A 21744-nucleotide genomic window follows, 5' to 3' on the forward strand; every position below is an offset into this window, starting at 1 on the left:
TGGGGGAGGGAGAGGGAGAGGGAGAGGGAGAGAGAGGAGAGAGGTGGGGGTGGGGGGCAGGACCTCAGGTCCCTTCATCCCCTTTTAAGGGCACCAATCCCATCATGGGGGTTCCACACCCATGGCCTCATCCAAACCCACTTACCTCCCAAAGGTCCCACCTCCAATTACTGTCCAGTTGGAGATAACAGTTTCCATGTATGAATTTGGTTGGGGTGGGGACCCACAAAGGCTCCGTCTATAGCACGAGGCACTTGCAGATGGCAGGAGGCCTGGCACACGGAGCTCCTCCAGAAGTATGTGTTCGGGCTCCCTCTCCCCCACGGTGGATGTGGCCCCCCAAGCTCAAGGGTACGATTCCAAAGACGGGTCACTGTGTAGCCAACTTCCTCTCCAGCCAGCGGGGTGTCTGGAAGCCTTTGAGGCCTCTGCTCCAGCCATGAAGTGGCTTTGTGTGCCTGCTAATTCTCTAGGTTTCTCCTAAATGGGCAAATTCCCCCAGAACATTCACCCCACTCGGCCAGCGCTTTCCTCCCCGCTCTTAATTAGAAACGAAATGCCACTTGAGTGGTCATTAAAGCCTCCTTCCGAGGGGGACCCTGCGGAGCAGGGGCACAGAGGGCACCCAGGCCAGGCAGGGGCTGCCCTTCACGCCGAGCCCCTGCAGGCGGCACATGAGCGGCAAACCTCCGCGATTACGCAAATCCAGAGTTTGCATCTCATTTCCTTTTCTACAACTTTGGGGAATCAGCCCAAATGTCCTTCTTAATGAATGGTAGTTACTTCCGGAGATTGTAACTTACCAGGAGCGCTTTTTTCTCCTGTCCTTAAAAAAGAACCCCCCCCCCCAAAAAAAAAAAACCTTACCACCACTTATATTAGTACAAGCTGACTTTCTGCATTTATATTCTTTACAGAAAAGCTTTCAAATTTTTTCTCACTTGAGAGTTAGGGTTGCATCTGATATCAAAATCCTCCAGGTGGAGGGGATCCCTGGGTGGCTCAGCGGTTTAGTGCCTGCCTTAGGCCCAGGGCGTGATCCTGGAGACCCGGGATCGGGATCGAGTCCCACGTCGGGCTCCCTGCAGGGAGCCTGCTTCTCCCTCTGCCTGTGTCTCTGCCTCTCTCTCTCTCTCTCTCTCTCTGTGTTTTTCATGAATAAATAAATAAATAAAAATTAAAAAAAAAATCCTCCGGGTGGAGAGGTGAGGAGGTGGTGGGTTGGGTGGAGATGAAAGAGAGTATAGGGAGAATCACAGAAAGGGCATGTTGCAAGCCTTGATTAAGTTAATTTTCTCAACCTGGGAAATCCATGATGTTCCCATTTTATAAACGGGGGCAGAAGCAGAAGCTCTGAGAGGCTAAGTGATTCGTACGAGGTCACACAGCTGGCAGGCAGCAGAGCCAGGATTTGAAAGAGCATCTACCAGGCTCCAGAGTCCCTTCTCTTCCCCCTGGACACAGCTCCCTCTTCTTGCACGAGAACACGTTTCCCCACACGCCACGACCTGCGAACTGCACCCCCAGACTTCAGCCACTAACGTCGTGAACTTAACTCAAAGCGTCCGGGTTCGTAGATTTGAACTGGAGACCTGTTCGATTTGCAAGGTTCAAAATACTGTGTTTTGGATCTAGTTACGCCCCACAGAGCCCCTCTGCTGTCCTCACTGTGTTCCACGGTCCTTTCCCCATCTACGTCCAGGCCCCAGGGCTGGCCCTGCGTCCTGTCCACTTAACTGTCCCCAACTCACAGGCCCAAACCTAGGGTCCTACGTTAACTCTTCCCAGAGGCTGGAGCCCCACTGCCATCCCCTTTTCTGAATCCCCAGCACCGGAGACAATTTAGCAGAGGCTGGTTAGAGGAGAGAGCCCCTGAGTCCTGGCCAAGTGTCCCCGGAGAGAGCCCCAGTCACCCACATGCCAGGCTCCCCTCTGCCCCTTCACTCACTCCTGCCTGGCTGGAAAGTTTGGGAGAAGGGAAGAGCCTGCCCAGCGCCTACCTGTCCCCTGGGGGTGTACGCATTCTGGTCTGTTCTTTGCCAGAGGTTAAGTCCTGGGAAAGACCGGGTTCCTGCAGGTGGAGGATGGAGGCCTGTGGTCCTTCAGCCCTGCCTGCCACTGGGGCCCTTGAGGACGAGAATTGGTCAAGGCCCAGGTGTCGTTTCCCCATCAACTCTGTTGGGAAACACCGTGATCCCTACTGTCTTCCTCCCGCGTCTTTACTTCTCAGTGAAAACAAAACTGGGGATGGAACGAAAAGGGTCCTCTCTATAGGAAGCCCCACCAGTACCACCTTGTCCTATTTGTGACTTTTGCACGGATATAAACAGGAGGCGCTCAACGCATGCTTGTTGAATGAGTGAACCGACTCCTTGAAGGCAGGCTTCCTGGACCTCCCACGGTGCCCCCCAGAGTCCCGGACACTCTCAGTAAACTCCTGGCAATTGACATCAAGCCAGGTTTGCTGCCCCCCCTGGGCCGTGGTCACTGCATAAATTAAAAGCACTGATAACACTAATGCGCTCCATTTGGCAACATCTTCTATAAAGTGCGTTGTGATAAAATGATCCTCTGCGGCCCCTCTTCTCTGGTTAACTCTGAGTTATCCAAAGGCACAGCTAGGCTGCCACGAAACTCTCATGAGCACGTGTCCCCCAAGGTAGCCATTGCTTGCTCTGTTCCACCTGGGGAGACAGCAGTGTAGGGTAGGGAGACAGGGGACTGGTAACGGAGGGGACCAAGCAGCAGCCGTGGCTTTGCTCCTCACCTAGACAAGTCAGTTCCCTCTGGGCCTGATTCCTTACTCTCAAAGGAGGGGAGCAGCATTAAACAGCTCAGGGAAAACATACAGGCATCGTCCCCAAACCTAGCCCAGTGGCTCGACAGTCACTGCCCGTGTGGTGATGCATCAAGAAAGAGCCTAAGCCAGTCTGGGATCCTCAGAAGAATGGAGCTGGGCTCACTTAGTAATGTCTGCCGTGGAAACAAGAATGAGAAGTCATGTTCTGTGCGTCAGACGTTCGCCCTCCCAGGGCCGGGTGAGTTCGGTGATGCCTGGATTCAGGATTGAGCAGCAGAGTAGCCCTGCAAGTAAGAGCATATCCTCCAGCACCAAGCGTCTTATTCAAGTGCCTGCCCTGGGTGTGCGGTCTCGGGCACGTCTCTCACCTTCTCCGTGTCTCAGCATTCTCTGCTACAAAAGGGAGGCGGTGATAGTACTCATTTCGTAGAGACGTTGGGAGGATTAAGTGAGATCGTCTGCAAGCTGTGAATAGTGCTTAGCGTTGAGGAAGGGCCACACATAGGCTGGATAGAAGTTGGACGCGGTGATGAAGCGAGGTTTGAACTCGGTGGCGATGGACCGTAGCCTCTAACAATGCAGATGGGGAAGGTAGGTTTCGGAATGGCCCCCGAGTACACCTTACCTCCGTGCGCACACTAGATATTACTACGTGTAATACCTACATGTGGCCAAAAGCCTGGAAAGATCTAGGGGAGCACTTATCAAAATGTTGAGGGGGATGGCATCCGGGTGGAAGAATGGAGTGCTTCACTTAGACTTAGCACGTACCGTTTCCCCCAGGCAGTAAAGCGATTTCTAAAAATTGAAACAGACGAACACAAAAGCCTCACATCGCACATCTCCTCTAGAAGGAGAGAGGCCAGAGTCTAGATTGCGTTAGGAATGATCTCCCCACACGACACAAGACCCCCGGCTGGGATCAGGCTCTTTCCACTTCTGGCTGGAAACCAGAAAGGTGTCTCAGGGGTTGAGCTGGACCTGTCCATTGACCCAACAGAAACTGTGGCTTATTTTCAGCAACAGCCTCAGGATGTGAGAACCCTCCCGGCAAGCTCTCTAAAATCATGTTTTCTAAAATGCAGACTCTCTGCCTGCCGCCCAACCAGGCAGCACGGGCTCAAATGCAAGCCGTCTTTGGGAGATGAGAGCGGGTTTAGAGGCCTCCCTCAATACAAGAGTAATTAACGAGTCTTCGAATTAATCACATTTTCCCAGGGCTTGAGCTCCTCGAGGCCCTGTAGCGGGAATGGAAGGCAAATGGGGTTGAAGGCTTTTTAAAAAGAGAAATCTTGTCATGTACAGAATTGAAGAAACAGCTGCTTTTAAGATAGAAAGCATCCCAGACTCTGAATTTGGGAGAAAAAGAGAGAGAAAGAGATGCCAAGTTACTAGTTTTCCCAGGTACCTGGGGTTGCTCTGACTGAGGCCTTGGTGTTCACGTCTGGAGTACGGAGCACCTACAACTCTGATCCCCTCGTGAACTCAGGTAGACAGGTGGCCTGCAAGATGGGGGACACATTCAGCCTCCTGCTGTAAATACAGGGGCTGTGACTCCTTTCCTTTCACTGGACCCTGGACTCCTGGCACCCAGTAGAGGAGTTCACATCTGGAGCTACAGCCCAGGACCCCTGTCTTGAAATGTTTGATGCATTTGCAAGAATTTCATTAAAAAAAAAAAAACCCAAAACCTTCTAGGGGTGCCTGGCTGGTTCAGTTAGTAGAACGTGTGATTGTTGATCTTGGGGGTGTGAGTTTAAGCCCCACCACACTGGGTGTAGAAATTCCTAAAAAATAAAGATCATAAATAAATAAATAAATAAATGGAAAAAAAAACCCTTTCAATTATGAAATAATGACAAACCCCAAACTTCAAAGACAAGACAGAGGTCCCCTGTAGCTATAATAAAGCTTTACCCAGTAATGGCAGCCCCATAACCACAGTGTGATATGTCGAAACCAGGAATCTGGCACAATGTCTCAGATGCTATCAGTCTTTTTGTGTATCTTTATTTCTTTATTTATTTTGTGGTGCTGGGGTATGTCTTTGTTCGAGGACATACAACTATATGTATAGTCCCTCCGGACCATCCGAGGACAGTGGCTTCTAGAGCAGGCAGGAAATGGAGAAGCCAGAGAATGTCGATTAGCCCCCAGCTGGAACAGTGAGCTGGTGGTCTCTGTGGGGCAGAAGGGCCCATTCCCAGAAAAAACAACCTAAGGGGAAATACTCCCCTTTCGCCACTGGGAAGTCTGTGGTGCCCTCTCCCCTGCATCCCGCTCTCCTTTCTGAACCCTGGGCACAGCCCGGAGAGGCAGACTGCACCAGGGGTACCTGTCGCTTCCCCTTAGGACTAACTCCCTGATTCGTGTTCTCCTCCTCGTGCTAAGCTGAAGCCCTCTTCTGGAGGAGGTTTAAGAGTAGCTTGAGAGTACTTCTTGCTCCTTTGAGGGTATTCTCCGGGACTTGGCCTAGTGAAAATACTCAGAGGCTGTAACTTATCAGATACTTAAAAATCCTGGCACGTCTGCCCATGTTTATGGTGGTGTGGGAGGAAAGTTTGTGGGTGGAGTCAGGATTTCCGCTTAGGACATCAAATAGGGTTCGACTCACTAACCGACTGCAGTGGATGATTAGTTGCTGCCTGTAGCACTGTGTTGAGAAGGACTCTGAGGTTGAGGTTGGTCTCAGTGGGTAGGAGTCCTGGGATCAATTAGTACTGTTTGCCATGGAGACTAAAGGCATACAGGCCATATTTATTTATCATCTTTGATAGGGTCTGTGAATAGCAGGAAATCGAGGCCCAAAGATTGGAGGGACTTGCCTATGGTCAAACAGAAAACTGGAGGGCAGCCCGGGTGGCTCAGAGGTTTAGCGCTGCCTTTAGCTCAGGGCCTGATCCTTGGGTCCTGGGATCGAGTCCCACGTCAGGCTCCCCGCATGGAGCCTGCTTCTCCCTCTGCCTGTGTCTCTGCCCCCACCCCCTCTGTCTCTCATGAATAAATAAATAAAATCTTAAAAAAAAACAAAAAACAAAAAACTGGAGATGGATCAGGAGAATCGAACATGTATCTTTTGACTAATTAATGTTCAGGAGACCATTACAGTGTTTGTGAAGCTTTCTTCTCACAAGCTACGTATGGCTCAACCAGATTTGGATATCATCGCAATCCTTTGAGCTAAGGATAAGTACTTGCTTGTCCAGGGGCACTGGAGGTTAGCATCAGCAAACCTGGCAGTGACATCATGACCCAGGCATACTGAGCAATCACCATGTGCCAAGCCTGTCCCAAGAACTTTACATGCATCGGATCCATTAGTTTACACAGTGGCCTTTGAAACAAACTATTATTAGCTCCATTTCACAGAAAAAGAAGCTGGGGCTCAGCAAAACTAATGGAAGTTAACAGATCTGGAACATTCCCTATGTGCCAGCTATGGTTACAGGTGACTTATAGGCAGTCTATCACTGAATCCTCCAAAAGCCATATGAAGCTGATCAAATATCCCCATTTTATAGACAAGGTAACTGAGAAAGAGAGGTTAAAAAAAGAGGTTAAAAAAAGGTGTATAACTTTCCCTTTCCCCCCACTCACCAAAAAGAGGTCAACTTGCCCAAAGTCACAGAACCCAGTAAGTTGTTGGGCTCAGGTCTGTGGACTCCCAACCATATGATGTTCAATCTATTTATAGTTTTCCCCAAAGGGAGGCTCATTCCCGAGCTGAGTTCCTCCCACATTTCTGTGAACTGAAAACTGTCAGAGAAGATGAATTAGTGATTCCCTTCCCCCCACCCCCACATATGGCTCCTTTAGATTCATTGTTATTAAAGATGATGTTCTGGGAGAAAACCTAGCAGAAACTGAAGAAATCTGCCTTTCTAGTTGAAAAGAACTGGGTGGAACCTGGTAAACTGTGTCCAGGTCACAACAAAAAGGAACTAAAAGGATGGGCTGGTTTTCCAAGCCAGCATTTGATGACCCAAAAGCTCAGCTTCTCAAAAGGTCCTCTCTGGTTATCTTGCCACAGTGTTATTCAAGAGGGGAAAAGAACAAAAGTTGAAATCTCTGCAAATCAAGAACATGATCCAGCTGAAAATCTAGAGGACGGTTCTCAAACCAAAGAAGTTGTTGCTTGAGCAAATATAAACCTAACACCACTTCGTGTCCATGAGGATGGTTATCAGTATAAAGACGGAAAATAACAAGTGTTGACGAGGATACGGAGCAATCGGAACCCTGGCCCACTGCCGGTGGGAGTTTGAAATGGAAAACGGTTTGGCAGCTCCTCCGGAGATTAAACACAGAATTACCGCATTATCCAGCAATTCCACTTATGGGCATGTACCCTCAAAGAACTGAAAAAGCAGGGATCCACGCAGATGCTAGACGTACACCCACGTTCATTAACAGCAGTAGTCACAGTCCCCAAAAGCCAAAAACAAACCAAACAACTATGAACACATGAATAGATAAACCAAATGTGGTGCAGACGCCCAACGGACTATTATTCAGTCTCAAAAAAGCAAAGACATTCTGATACACGCTGCAACATGGATGAAGCTCCAGGACGTTCTGCTACGTGGAATAAGCCAGTCACAAAAGGACAAAGGTTGTAGGGTTCCACTTGCATGAGGTGCGTAGGGTAGACACACGCACATTGGCAGAATGTAGAAGAGGCTACACCAGGGGCTGAGGGCAGGCAGGAAGGGACCTATATGGGAGCTACTGTTTAATGGGTGCACAGTCTGCTTAGGATAATGAGAAAGTTCTGGAAATGGATAGTGGTGACGGCTGCACAACATTGCGAAGGGACTTAAAGTCTTTGATGTATACATTTAAAAATTCTTAAAAGGGTGACTTTTATGTTATTTATATTTTAATACACACACACACACACACACACACATACACACACTTGCCTACCAGAAAGCAGGTGTAGTCGCCGAATCCCGAAAGGTCTGCTTTGACCTCCGGCGCTGGGAAATCCCTACCGGTGCCCCACCTGCCTCCCAGTCATCTGACTCTCAAGGATGTGCATGAGCGGCTTCCCTCACTGCTCCCCAGGTCTGCCCTCCCACCTTCCATTCCAGCTTCCCACCTCCAGCTTCTACCTGGAATGCCTCTGCTCATCAATGTCCTCCTGATGCTTTCAGTGCCACCCCTTCCGAGAAGTCTTCCCGGATCATCTCGCCTGCCGGAAAGTCTAAGCCCTCCCTGACCTCCTCAAGCATGTTGCCTACGTCTTGGGGTTTGCAGTTATTTGTCTGCAAGTGGCATCTTCTTCGAGACACTGGGAGCAGAGGTTGAGTCTTTCCCACCTTAATCCCTCTATAACCCTTGCTAGAGGGCCTGGCATCCTCTCAACAGCTCAATAAAATAATAAATAAGTCAGCACACGATTCTGCCATCCTCTCTACTCCAGAAATCCCACCTATGTTTTCAGGGAGAGATGATTTACTTGGTGTGAGAATCAAGAGAAAATCACCTCTCCCTTGGATATACACCCAGGGCTGGGATTGCCGGGTCATATGGCAGTTCGATTTTTAATTTTTGAGGAACCGCCATATCGTTTTCTGTAGTGGCTGTCCCAGTGCACATTCCCACCAACAGCGTACGAGTCACCTTTTCTCGCCAACATTTGTTATCTCTTGCCTTCAGAGAATAGCCGTCCTGTCAGGTCGGAGGTGTTACCTCATCGTGGTCTTGATTTTGCATTTCCCTGAGGACTCCTAATGTTGAGCAGCTATTCCTGTACCTGTTGGCCATTTGTATGTCTTCGTTGGAAAAATGTCTATTCTATTCTTTAGCCCATTTTTTAGTTGGGTCATTTACTTGTTTGCTATTGAATATCCAGTATCTCAAAGAGATATCTTCATATCCATGTTCACTGCAGCACGATTCACGGTAGCCAAGATATGGTCACAGACTAAATGTCCCTCCACAGATGAATGCACGAAGAGGATAAGACACACACACACACACACACACACACACACGCACACACAGAGGAATATTATTCAGCCACGAGAAAGAAGGAAATCATGCCACTTGCCATAAGATGGATGGATCTGAAGGGCCTTATGCCAAGCGAAATAAGCCAGACAGAGAAAGATAAATACTCAAATACTGTTTGGCATCAGTTATATGTGAAGTCTAAAAAAAGAAAGGCCTATTTCATAGAAATAGAGATTAGGGTGGTGGTTGCCAAGAGCTGGGAGGAGGGAGAAATGGGGTGATGCAGGTCCAAGGATACAAATTTTCAGTTATAAGAAGAGTAAGTTCTGAGGATCTAATGCGCAGCATGAGGACCACAGTCAAGTAATATGATGATGCACACTTGGGAGTTGCTGGGGGTAGGTCTTAAGTGTTCTCTCTCTCACACACACACACACACACACACACACAGAGTTAAGTATGTGAAGGCACGGATGTGTTCATGACTTGATTTTGGCCATCAATCCACAGTACGTACATATATCAACGATCGTACTATGCACTTTAAATATATACAATTATATTTGTTAATTATTCCTCAATAAAGTTAAAAGAAGTCTTTTAAAAAGGAAAAAAAATCACCTATCCTTCTATCTTTATTAACCTTAAAATTACAGATTGTGTGTCATTAATTAGACACAAAGTACCTGCACTCATACCCGTACACGGTCCGCCAGGGGGGTGGGGGTGACTTTGAACTCGCACGACCTAGTTTGGGCTGCACGCAAGTATGATTTTAAAACCAAACCAGGGGCAGCTCCTGACAAATCATACTGCACATCGGATGAGATGCTTCCTCGAGACACAACTTCTGTTATATTTTATTTCTGTTGGATTATCAACTCCATGAGGGCCGAGACTGCTGGCTTCCCTGGCGGGGGGGGGGGGGGGGGGGTGTCTCCCTCACATGGGCCGTGCCAGCAGAGGGCTTTGCCAGAACAGGTTCTTGGAGTCCTACTCATGACATAATGAAAGTGCTCTGCCCCCAACAGAAAGGCAAACCATGCCAAATGGGGATGACAGCCACAGAAGCCAAGAAAAGAGTGTCTAAGTCAGCATCTGCCTGCATGAAGCTCTGGCGGAGGAGCCGTTGATCTTGTCATCAGGGGTAACGGCTCCAGGACGAAGGCGACCTCCCTCTCTGCTCCCCATCCAACCTCAGGAGCCCAGGCCAAGTGCCCGGCCCCAGGGAAACGCAGGATCCCCAGTGCTGAGCTTTTTGCCACCTGGAGCAGTTACTCAAAGGTGAGATTTTAAAAGCCTCCTTTCAGTTTTATTATGATTCTTAGTAACTGGTAATTAGAATGTTGTAGAAGCAGCAATCACTCCCCCCTCCCCACTGCTCAGGGTGGTAATTACTCTTGGCTTTGCTACCAGCGGGTGGGGGAGGGGAGCCCCACTATTATTCTGGAGGGTTCCTTATTTACCTTACTCTACTATCATTCCTATCTGTTTTGAGCTGTTTATCACTTGGAAACAGTCGTGCGGAGAAGCCCTTTTGTTAAAGGAGGAATGTGGTTTTCCTACTCGGTGGTGTAAGCCCATTCAGCTGCCAGGCTGGTCCTGGCACCACGTGTACTTGGGTCCAGGTGGCACCGGCCCCATCAGGATCTGTCTGGGTGGTTTGGACAAAGCTTCTGGTGAGATCGTGAGGCAAGGGGATCATCCCGAGACCTCCTCTCATCCGTGTCATCTCCTGAGACTTGAACTACGCAGCAAGGCCTTCAAAAACATAACATGACCCACGGGTGGGAAACCACCGAAGCCGGGAACGCGGCTGGAGGCCAGGCCACCCGGGGGAGCTGCAGCCCCTCCCGTGCTACTGGTCAGGACTGTGGCTGCCTTGCGGAGAGGAAGCGACCGGGAGGGGCTGTGGGTGCTCCTGGGTGCAGGTGATGCTCTGCTGCTTGATTTCAGGGCTGCTTCTATGGAGGTGGCCACTGGGAACATGCTGCCAGCTGTTCACGTAGGCACTAGGCTCTCCTTATTTGTAAAATGGGGCCAAAGATTCCCACTTTACAGGGTTGGCATGTAGACTAAATGAGATAATACTGAACATGGCACTTTGCCAGCGCACAGGAGCCACACATGGCGTGCTGGTGGCCATCAGCCCACTGCTACTGTTATGATCAACGTGGAAATGGCCAGGCCATGCTGCCGGGATATAAGGATGAGTTTAAGGTCATGACGATGCCCGTGGGGAGCAGCTCCATTCTTCCAACTATGGGAGGGGACATTATCAGCTCCTAGGTGGGAAGAAGCCATATCAGCTGACTTTCCCCAATCCCACTGTTTTATAGATGAGGAAGCTGAGGTCCAGAGAGCAGGGGTGACTTGCCTGAGGAACAGGAGGATTTGCCCAAAAAGCACACGACAACCTCTCCATTTTCAGCGGGGCTCCCAGGAACTGCGCCAATAACACATCACTGGGTGGGCACCTGACCCAGGCCAGGTAATCTGCATATTCCAACGTCCTGGCCATCAGGGACCTGAGAGCAACCCCAAGACCCTTGCTCGAGCCACTGAGAAAGTGCTGATGCTAAAATGGTTCTAGAGAGCCAGAAGCAGCAGAAGGCAGGATGACCCCAGAGGACAGTCTGCCTGAAACCAAAGCCAGCCCAGAGGATGAGAGAACCAAGAGCTGAGGACAGATGACAACCCATGACTTTGCAGGTCTGGGAACCAATTAAGGCTTCCTTCCGTTTTATTTTGCGGAAGTCAGTGCGGAAAGCATTTGGGCTGCTATCAAGGAAGCCTCACTCCCACCACTGAGTGACCCGTGGCCACCTTTGAGCGCACCAAGCAGTGTAGTAGTAGCACAGAATGGTGACCTTGACCCCTGGGCTCCTTCCTCTCCTCCCAGGCTCCCCGGGCCCCACCTGAGATGCACCACCCCCGCCAAACATGCTGCAATTCAGCTTTGCCCTGCCTCCTCTTGCATTTCAGCTCCACCAAAGCAAGGATCGCAAGGGCTGCACGTCTCACGCGTCCACGCACTGAGCGGACGCGGGAGCCTCTGTCCGGCCGGGCTCGCTGCTGGGCGCTGTGTGCGGTTACGAGGAGCGTGAACCTCTGTGTCAGAGCCACGGAGGCTTTCACCACCTGGGCAGGCAGGTGTGACACACGTTGAACGCCAGCGACTCCCGCCCGGGGTAGAGCCTGGCTCTTTTGTCATCTCTGCCTCCCTGGCTCCTGCCACCGAGGCTACCTGCAGGAGGGGCTCAGGTTTTTGACTGTGCTCAGCGGTGTAGATAAAAAGTGACAAAGTAATCCAAAAGCAAAAGAATTCACATCTCACCAGATGGGATGATTCAACGAAATGGCACACGAACTGACACTTCACGGTTTGGGGAGGCAGAGATGGGAAGATTCATCAGAGCCAGCAAAGCAAGTGAGAAGAAGTACAGGGAGAGACATCTCAAGGCTTAGTGTTCTAGAACTAGAACAAAGGGAAATGAAATTGGTTATTGGCTGGTGGGTTGATGGGCTCATTGTTTTTTTCCAGTCATTTATCCGTTTATTTATTCAATCACGTCTGTGTGAAAGCACTAGCTAATACAACAAATATTTATACGGGGCCCCGAGTAATCCCCGGCACAGAGCAGCTGCTGGATGAATGAATGAGCTTCTATTTCGTGCCTGCTATGATGTTAAGCTGAAGGAACACGCTAGTGAATAAAATAGACATGCACACTGTCCTTGCCATCCCAGAGCCTATAATCTAGCAGCTTGTCGACAAATATTTACTTATCCAGCACCTACTATGCGCCGGGCATCGCGGTGGGGAAGGACCTTCCTAATGGATTTGTCCTTTTGTTTATTCTGCTCGTTGACAATTGGAGGGGATTGCTTCCTGCACTGGGTTTTTTTCCAAATGTGAGGAGCCTTTTACTGTGGATGGTTTTGTTTTCCTGCATAGTTAACTCAAGCATGAAGAAGGTGAATGTGCCTTCCTACAAGGAAAACTCTTTTAAAAAAAAAAAAATCACAGTAGACAGGCAACATTGAATTAGTTCACAGAAAGGCAATATTTGGGTTCTGGCTCAAATAGCAAGATTTAAATATATGACAGGGCCGCTCATCAGTTTCTCATAAAACATGCCACCAAACTGAAATTTTATCGAGGTTTACTTTCGTTTAATTTACCTTGAAAGGATTTTTTTTTTTTTTTTTTTTTTTTTTTGGTCTCAGAGGGCCATTCTGGAAAGCCAGTCTCTGAGCAAAAAATGAAAGCCTATGTATGGGCCAGGAGGCAGAGCAGGTTCTGAAACCCTGGAGGGAGGTCCCCTCTGCCCTCCTCCCCATGATAGTCAACATTAGCAACACTTAAACCACACCACGCAGGTTCAGAAGGAAAGCCCTCGCCAAACTACCCTGACCCTTTTACCGTGTGGATTGTTGCTCCCAATCCTCTGAACCTGGTGGGTGCTGCTATTGCACTTTCCCTTCCAGGAGATCCAAGAGCCTCAACTGTTAGAACTTTGCAAGGCAACAAACTCAAGAAAGCATTGTAGGTGCCCAGGTCTCCTAATGCCCATGGGATTTGTCTGGGCCGAGGTAATCCAAGTGACTGGGGCTGCCAGCCAACCCCTCCACCAACTTCCTTCCATCGGACATTTATTAAGCAATTATGTGCTTCAGGCCTTGTGCTGGGGCTGGGGAGGTGAAGGTGATGAAGACAGGATCCTCATCCCGGAGTAGCTTGCTTGAGTAGTAGCTTGAGCTTGAGAGAAAGACAGAGCCATCCATCCATCCATCCTCTCAACCTTCCTTCCCTTGCCCTTTCTCCCTCCCTTCCTTCCTTCCTTCCTTCCTTCCTTCCTTCCTTCCATCTAAAAATCAAACACTAAAATAAAATAAAATAAAATAAATAAAATAAAATAAAATAAAATAAAATAAAAATCAAGCACCAGTGCGTCCTGGACATAGCGTGGATGAACCACGGGCTCCAGCATCCTAGGACAAGTGCTTGGCCAGTACCCAGGACCTCCACAGGAGCATAATGAGGGAGGTGAGGGGTATGATTCTGCCCCAGACTCTTGGGGGTGTTCACCGCCCTGAGAAGAATTTCAAACATTAAGATCATGGCCCATAGAGCTCCCCGTCACTCCCCTCGACACAGAGGGCAGGACCCCCATCCCTACCGGCACCATGGAAGGCAAGTGTCAGTCATTCCCCAGGAAATGACAAAACTAGACTCCTAAATGCTCTGTTATTCTCAGATTTAGTAGCTGGAACCCCCAGCATCTGGGGAAGGTGGAATCTTTCATTCTCCTGGGACCTGGCAGGAAGGGGAGCTAAGGGATTCCAGGCAAAGGCAGGAGAATGAGTGACGAATGGCGAGGAACAGCCTCACATGTGGCTCAGAGTCACGGTTGCATAAAGTATAACGTGCAAGTGTCTGCTGCTGGAGCGGGGTCTGGGGGCCCAGGCCAAGCCACATGTGGGCTTGGAGGAAGTAGAGTGAGGTGATCAGATTCGTATTTTTCTTTTTTTTTTCAGGCACAGGGTAGGATGCAATTGGGGTCGAGGAGACTTTAGTGGGCGGTTGTTTACAATCCAGAGGCGAGAGGCAAACGTGTGCAGCTGTAGGAGAGGTGAGGAGGAGAAGGGACCGGAAGGACGTAAGTGAAGGAGTTTGCTTGGGACTGGACGATTGGGGGACACTTCAAATCCCACTCTTCCCCCAGTAATTATCTGGCCATCAGGTTAGAGGTTTCTTGCCCGGGAATACGGTCTGTGCACCTGGGACTGTAGCTCTCCGGCACATCACAGCGTCTTTGGTGCTATTATTCATCACCCCATTGGTTCGTTCCCCGAGCTGTAAGGATTTCTGAAGCCACAGCTCCCTGGAGAGGGACCAATTTGCCTCCTGGGGGCTGCTGGGTATTCAGCACAGCTCCAGTCTGCCCAGCTTGGTTCTGATCGACAACAATGCAGTTGTGCACGGCAGATGGCCTCCTGCTCACTGCAGATGTGCTTAGGTGCCTTTAGGAAAAGGCTGGTTTCTTTCCTCATTTTCACTGGGTGGCAAACCACTCAACACACCGGCATCCTACCTCCCCTTCTCTCGACCAGACGGGCTCAGGGTCACATTTTCTACAGCAGAATCCCACAGGCTCACCCCAAGACCCCTCTTGCTTGTAACACCCCAAAGCAGATGCAAGCCCCCGTTAAGTGTGCACAGGAATCCCTCGCAGGTAGGCAGGTCAACATTTTGTGATTCTGAGGCTCAGTGAGGACACCCCAATATTTCTGCTCTTTGGAGTGCCCCATGCTTTGGGCTCAGCCAGTCTGGCCCCTTAATCCATTTAACTTCTTGATTTGAAGGGACAGAAAAAGAAGCGGGGTTGGGGGAAGATGCTGGAAGGTCTTTGATGCACCCTAAGGTGAGAAACAATATGCCCTATTTCCTGAGCCACGTCTGAGAACGGGCCCTTAGTTTCCCCTTCTATCCGAAGAGGATGGAACGCTCTGGATTTTGGAAGCATTTTGGGAACTCAAGGGGTTTTCGAGGCGTTTTGCTACGAAAAGAGCATGAGAACACTCCCGTAGGGATGCAGGTGCAGCAGACAATGCCCGCGGTCTCTCGCTTTCATTCCAACACCAACATCTAATAAGGCTAAGCCAGGGGAGCAGTGGGCAGAGGACCTCCACGCAAATATTTTCTCGCTCTGCACCATCCTGGATTTAAAATTTGTCTCCACCATTGAAATTATTTGTCACTTGGATCTGCATTTCCAGCATAGCATAGAGGGAAAAGAACATGGCTTTTGGAGCTTAGACTTAGTTTTGAACCTAGATTCTGTTCTCTTCTTGCTGTGTGACCTTTGTCAATTTGCTTCTCCTCCCTGGGGCACAGTTTCTTTCTCTGTAGAACGTGGATCGTAATCCTTCTTTTTTTTTTTTTTATTTTAATGAATGAAATCTACTGGGTAAACCTCTTTTGAGGGAAGAATAAGGTCTCATTTATAAAGCACACAGTTCCTAGGGGCTTCGGCAAATACCCTAAAAGTCACCTGCCCCACCTTCCTTCTCCTCTCCTAAAGCTCATTAGAGGGGGGTAAAGCCTAAGCTCCCTCCATGCCGGTGGTCAGGAAGCCAGGGAGAAGCCTCTTCGCTGCCCTGAATGAGTGGCCACAGGTCTATGATTTATTTGTTGATTAATTGGACACTTGGAGACAATTCCATTTCAATTACCTTATTGGCATGACAAGATATACAAAGGCTGCCAATGTCAATACATTAAGACTGAGTGTACCGGGGCAGCAGCCAGGGTTCACGGCCGTGCTGTGTCATCTGTGCTGTGGCCCAGGCAGCCTGGCAAGCATTTCATCATGATTGCTTCCTCCTTTCTGCTCCCGGAGAGAGGAGGTCCCTGCACACGATGGGCAAGCAAGGCTGAAACCGGTTTTAGGACCCCCACCCCCTCCCGGTCTCAGCCAAGGTTCTCCCAGGAAGGGAGAGAAGCCCCCGTGGCTCTGGTGCCAAGAACCAGAAATCATGCTGGCACCTTGGATGGGAGGGACTATTCTAAGATTCCAACCCCTAGGGGACATGTCTTATATAATCCACTTCCCTCACGTGCACGCAGGACCGGTGAAGGGGATGGCATTTCACTCTCACCGTAAGGGTGCGTGCAACTGGTTAGCTGACGCTGACCTAAAGAAGAGTGGCCCGGTCAGGGTGGGCCTGACCTCACCAGGCGAGCCCTGCAAAGGGCCTGGGCCCTAAGCATTGAAAAACTTGAGAGAGGCGCTGCAAGGGCAGAGGGGCGAGGGGGTGCGTGTGGCAAGGAACTGCGGGCTGCGTCCGGGAGCAGAGAGCCGCTCCTGGCAAATGGCCATTAAGAGAACAGGGGCCTCAGTCCCACAGCTGCAAAGGACCGAATCCTGCCACTCACTGCACGAGCTTGAGAGAGCTTGAGAGAAAGAGCACCAGCTCCTGGGGGATCCCCAGGTGGCTCAGCGGTTTAGCGCCTGCTTTTGGTCCAGGGTGTGATCCTGGAGTCCCAGGATCGAGTCCCATGTCGGGCTCCCTGTGTGGATGCTGCTTCTCCCTATGTCTGTGTCTCTGCCTCTCTCTCTCTCTCTCTCTCTCTCTATGTCTATCATGAATAAATAAAATCTTAAAAAAAAAAAAAAAGAGCACCAGCTCCTGAGAGGCACGGAGCTCAGGCAACGTCTGATTTCCGCCTTGTGAGACCCACGCGGAGAACCCAGGTCAGCTGTGCCCAGACCTCCGGCCCCCGGAGGTGGTGAGCTAGTGTCATGTGAAAGCCACTAAGTGTGAGATAATCTGTCATCCCAGCAACAGTACAACACAAGGCAAGTGCACGGCCGCTTCCCCAGCCCCTCTCCGCTTAGAGACCTGCAGTGTCGGTGTCGGCTTCGCCCTGCACACCCGCGCCGTTGCTCTTTCCCTAGACGCTGGATCTCTTTGCTCCTGTCTGCACTCTGTGCATGAGGCCAGCCCCGTACCTCCCGAATGGATTCACTCATTCAAAAAATACCTGCTGAGTGGCAGCTATGTGCCAAGGCTTGTTCTCAGTTCCAGCTGCAAGTTTTCTTTGAAATCCAGTTCCAAAATCCGAGAGGGAGTCTGCTTGTCTGGGTTTGATTCATTGTGCAGCGGCCGGTGTGAATGGCAAGGTCACTGTGAGCCCCGCACGGCCTCGCCCGCGGATGGCCCCGTGACTCTGAAAGGGTGGGGTCATCACGAGGGGAGGACATTCCCCGAAGGGGCTTCTAGAGCAACGGGGAGCAAACATTTTCTCTAAAGGGGACGGACGGCTGGGAACACGTGAGGCTTTAAGGGCCACGTGGTCTAACTTGGCTCTGCCCCTGCAGAGTGCCAGCAGCCCGAGACAACCCTGACCGGCGAGCACGGCCGCGTGCCAATAAAACTTTATTTACAAAAAGCAGGCAGCGGGCCGAAGTTTGTGGACCTCTGTTCTAGAGTTGTGGTGAAAGAGAAGTCCTTCCCCCGATTCTAGAAGGAGAAGCACCCAATTTCTAGGGACCGGGAGGCAGGAAGGTGAGAGGTTGAAGCGACTGCTCAGTGGAGCCCGAAGCCCCGGGCCACTCCATCATTTGCCACTTGTGCCGTAAGGAGTCCCCGTGAACGTGGATGCTCAGAGGGACACGCACTCGTTCCTCACAGATCTGCAGGTCGATGTCGGGCGGGGGCTGGAGGGCCAACATCGAAGCGTCAGCAGGCTTGTGTTCCTTCCCAAGGCTCCGGGGAGCATCCAGAGGCCGCCTGACTCCTTGGCTTGTGGTCCCAGCCTTCAACACGAAAGCACTTCCCTGCACCCTCCGCCTCTCCTCCCTGACGCTGGCCCTCCGGTCTCCCTCTTGGAAGGACTCCTGTGAGGACATCGGGCCCACCTGGGGGATCCAGGCTCATCCGCCATCGCCCCTCTGCAGTCTGCTCTGACACACGAGGTCACCCGGCCAGAAGTCCCAGGATTGGGACACAGGGAACTTCACGGGGGGGGGGCGGGAGTGGGGGGGACTATTCCATCTCCTGCGCCACGGGCTGCCTCTCAAGGGCTCCCCTTTCTCCTACTTGCACTGCCCGAGTCCGTTCTTAATTCAGCAGCCAGACGGGGCCTCTTGCAATCTAACGAAACCACGTCAGCCCTCTGCTCACCCCCGCGCCCCGGGGACTGATCTCACTCAGAGCCCCAGAGTCCTTACAGTGGCCTATAGACGGTCAACGGATAATTATTTTATTGTTCAGACATGGAACTTTCCAGAGCAAAACCATTAATCCATTAATCCAAAACCGATAAACCATTAATGGTGGAACCATTAATCATCGTGCTGGGATTTGGGGCTTCAGCAGGTATTGCCCCGGACAAACAGGACAGACCTTCACACTCCCCCCGCCCCGTGCTCCCCGTCTACCAGGTTCCCGCCTCATCACTCCTCCACCACACGCCTCCTTGCATGTCGGGGCGCCCTCGGGGTCTTGTCCCCGAGATCCACATGGACCCCTCACCCCCCTTCAAGTCTCTGCTTAAATGGCACCTCCTCCGCGACACTATCCTGGACCGCCCAGTTTCAAAAGTTGCACCATTTGCTCTCACCATCCTCCCTGCCTGCAATATTCCGTCTCCGGAGTATTTCCCACCTCCTCGCCGACTCCTAAATGTGCCTTAACGTACTCAACATCCTTCTTTATCTGTCGCATTGTTGAGCTCTCCCATAAGGAAACAGGAATGTTTGACGTCAAGGATTTGGGCCTGCCTTGTTCTCTTCACCCTTAGCTCACCCACAGCAGCTGGCACACAGTTGGCCCCCAAGAAATATTTGTTGAATGAACGAATAAATGAACGAAGTGGGACTATGGCCCTGTCTCAACTTCTGTAGCCTAAATCTGTTCTGGAAATTGCATTTCAGGCCATGTGAGTGAACATACTGCTCCTTCTCCCTTGATCATCCTGACTGTCTCTTCTTCGCTTGTATAAAAAGGAACGCACGACCGCCAGTGTTTTGCAAAGTGTGGTCAGGGGACCACCCGCCCCAACAGCATTTGGGGAGCTTGTTAAAAATACGTGCTCAAGTCGGGGCGCCTGGGGCGGCCCAGTCAGTTAAGCATCTGACTCTTGATTTTGGCTCAGGTCGTGATACCAGGGTTGTTGAGATCGAGCCCTGCGTTGGGCTCCAGGCTCAGCGAGGAGTCTGCTGGGGATTCTCTCCCTCTCCCTCTGCCCCTCCCCCTGCTTATGCTCTCTCTAAATAAATAAATAAAATTACATATATATATATGCTCAAGTCTTTCCCCAGCTTTAATAGGCCCGGGGCCCGGGAATCTATATTTTTGATCGTGAAGAAATACTCCTCTACCCCATTCTTAGGCACGTGGAAGTTTGAGGAAACCTACAGGACGCACAGGAAACCTACACCCACCGCCCCGTCCGTCTGTCCCGAGCCCGTGCACGGTTTCCGGCTGTGAGCCACCAGGCCTGGCCGCTGGCGGTGATCAAGCCGAGGACGATCACCTGCAAACGAACAGGTGGGCTTGGGATTCCCGGGGGCCCCTCGCATCTCCAGGTCGCGCTTCTGCCGGACGGCCCACCACTGCTCTTCTTCTGAGCCATCTCATCCGCCTGCACATTCCCCCCGAGGCTTTTATTCTTCGAAGGCCACAGGTTGAGACTGTCGCCAGCCTCAAGCTTCAGCTCAAGCTCAAAAGCTTACAAATCACCAAGTCCCTGGGACAGTAAGTGGTTATTTCACAGCGAGCCCCTTTTACAATTTATAAAATCCAGAGCGAGAAAAGGAGCTTTCTCTTAAAATCGTTGGCGTTTCTCCTTTCTGGTGCCAGAGTGGCTATTACCCGGTGTGTTGCTTTGGAAATCCGGGAACAGGTGGAGGGGATAATAGAGAATGTCTGATAAGTAGCTTGGGCGGCTCCTGCTGCTTCGCCCTGCAGCAGCCGTCTGATGTTTGGGTATTTGGATCTCAATCTGGGGGACTGCCATGTGAAAATGGGTCATTAGGTGTGCTGGGGTTTGGCATGTTATCTCAGAGCCCGGCTGCTTGGAAACCTTCACTACCCGGGCCTTGTGGACTGTGGGCGGCCTCGGGATCCAGCCCAAGCACCCCAGGTGGGCAAAAACCAGGGTGGGATTGGTCGAAGAAGAAGGAAATCCTATGTCTCTCCTGTGTTCCCTTCAAAAAAATAAATGCCTCTTTGGAAACAACATGACCTATTCCACATGGTAAAAGCCACGAAGTGGATCTTCATACGAGCACATCTATCACCCTTTTGATGTGTCAGGCCTTGGGAACTTTCTGGTCTGCCTGGAGATTGGGGAACCCAACTGAACCACAAGGAGTCACGGATAGAAAGGGGAGGAGAGAGTAGTGGTGCGTCTAAGGTCAGACCGTGAGATGCCCTGGGCCCACAGGCCGGCCGGGTCACCTGGAGGGAGGGAGGGCGGGCGGGCGCGCTCTAGAAGCGTCCCCATACCCACAAGGAGAGCTACCGCGGGGGCCGGCCAGCCCCGTCCTCTGCACGTCACAGGCCCCATCACGTGTAACGCCACAAGACAGGCGCTTGCTCTCCAGAGTGTGGCCCCTAGACCAGCCGCATCCCCGTCACCAGGGAGTCCATTAGAAATGCAGGATCTCAGGTTCCTCCGACACCAGATGGATGCTCATTGGCAGTTTACTGAGATCCCCAAGTGGTCCCGGGGTACCCTAGCCCCCGAGAGGCACTGAATTACGTGCTATTTTATCCCCATCCTAAAGGTGAGGAAGCCCCGGAGACCCAGGACGTTCCTAAGGGGTGAGGTCATCACTTGAACTCAGATACTCTGACCACGATTTGCAAGGGTCCCCCTTAGAGGAGGGAACCCGTGAGTTGAGCCTGCAAACGGCGGGGGTAGAGATGAAGGGCATTGTGTGCAGAGGGCACGCGTGAGCCAGGGCAGGGAACAGAGGGCAGCTGGGACCAGCTGGGGCTCAAGCTGTGAGGTGAGCCAAGGGAAGGTTCCATCCGGAGAGGCTGGCAGGGGCCCAACCCGGCGAGGCCAACGAACCGAGCTTCCATGGCTGAGGCTACTGGTCCTTGAACCCGCCTTGAACATCGAACAGACCCTGGGAAGTCACAGGGCCCTGAGGTTTGGAGAAGTGCTCCATTTGCAGAACCTTCCAGAACTTCCATGAGCTCCTGCAAGAAGGGCCATGTGGACACCTGGCAAGGAGCATCTACCCAACTCCAGAGGCTCCCAGAAGCCTCCCTGGGGGCACGTGACCACATTTCCACCTGCTGGAAAGCTGCTCCGGCTGCGGGCAGGTCTGAAAGCGGGTGCGGCGTGAGGGCAGAGGGGCCAAGACCTTCTCTGTCCCCACCTCCCCCCGGAGCTGCCCTCGGGGCCGGGGACAGGGGGCCCTGCTTCCCTAGAGTCCCCCTCGGGCCCCTTGGCTTCACAA

At 51.4% G+C, this 21744-nt stretch overlaps 1 protein-coding gene across 4 annotated transcripts in view; it reads right to left on the bottom strand.

The window, feature by feature from the left end:
• KAZN (kazrin, periplakin interacting protein) overlaps positions 1-21744 on the bottom strand; it is a 1010923-nt gene that overhangs the window by 284062 nt on the left and 705117 nt on the right. The window contains exon 2 of one of the 4 annotated variants that reach the window (XM_072828272.1): positions 12096-12236. The exons of the other annotated variants lie outside the window; for them this stretch is intronic. The gene's annotated coding sequence lies outside the window, so the exon portion shown is untranslated. The remainder of the gene's footprint in view (positions 1-12095; positions 12237-21744) is intronic. 4 annotated transcript variants of the gene reach the window in all.

Source organism: Canis lupus, chromosome 5 (assembly GCF_048164855.1).
Source record: "Canis lupus baileyi chromosome 5, mCanLup2.hap1, whole genome shotgun sequence".
NCBI lineage: Eukaryota > Metazoa > Chordata > Mammalia > Carnivora > Canidae > Canis > Canis lupus.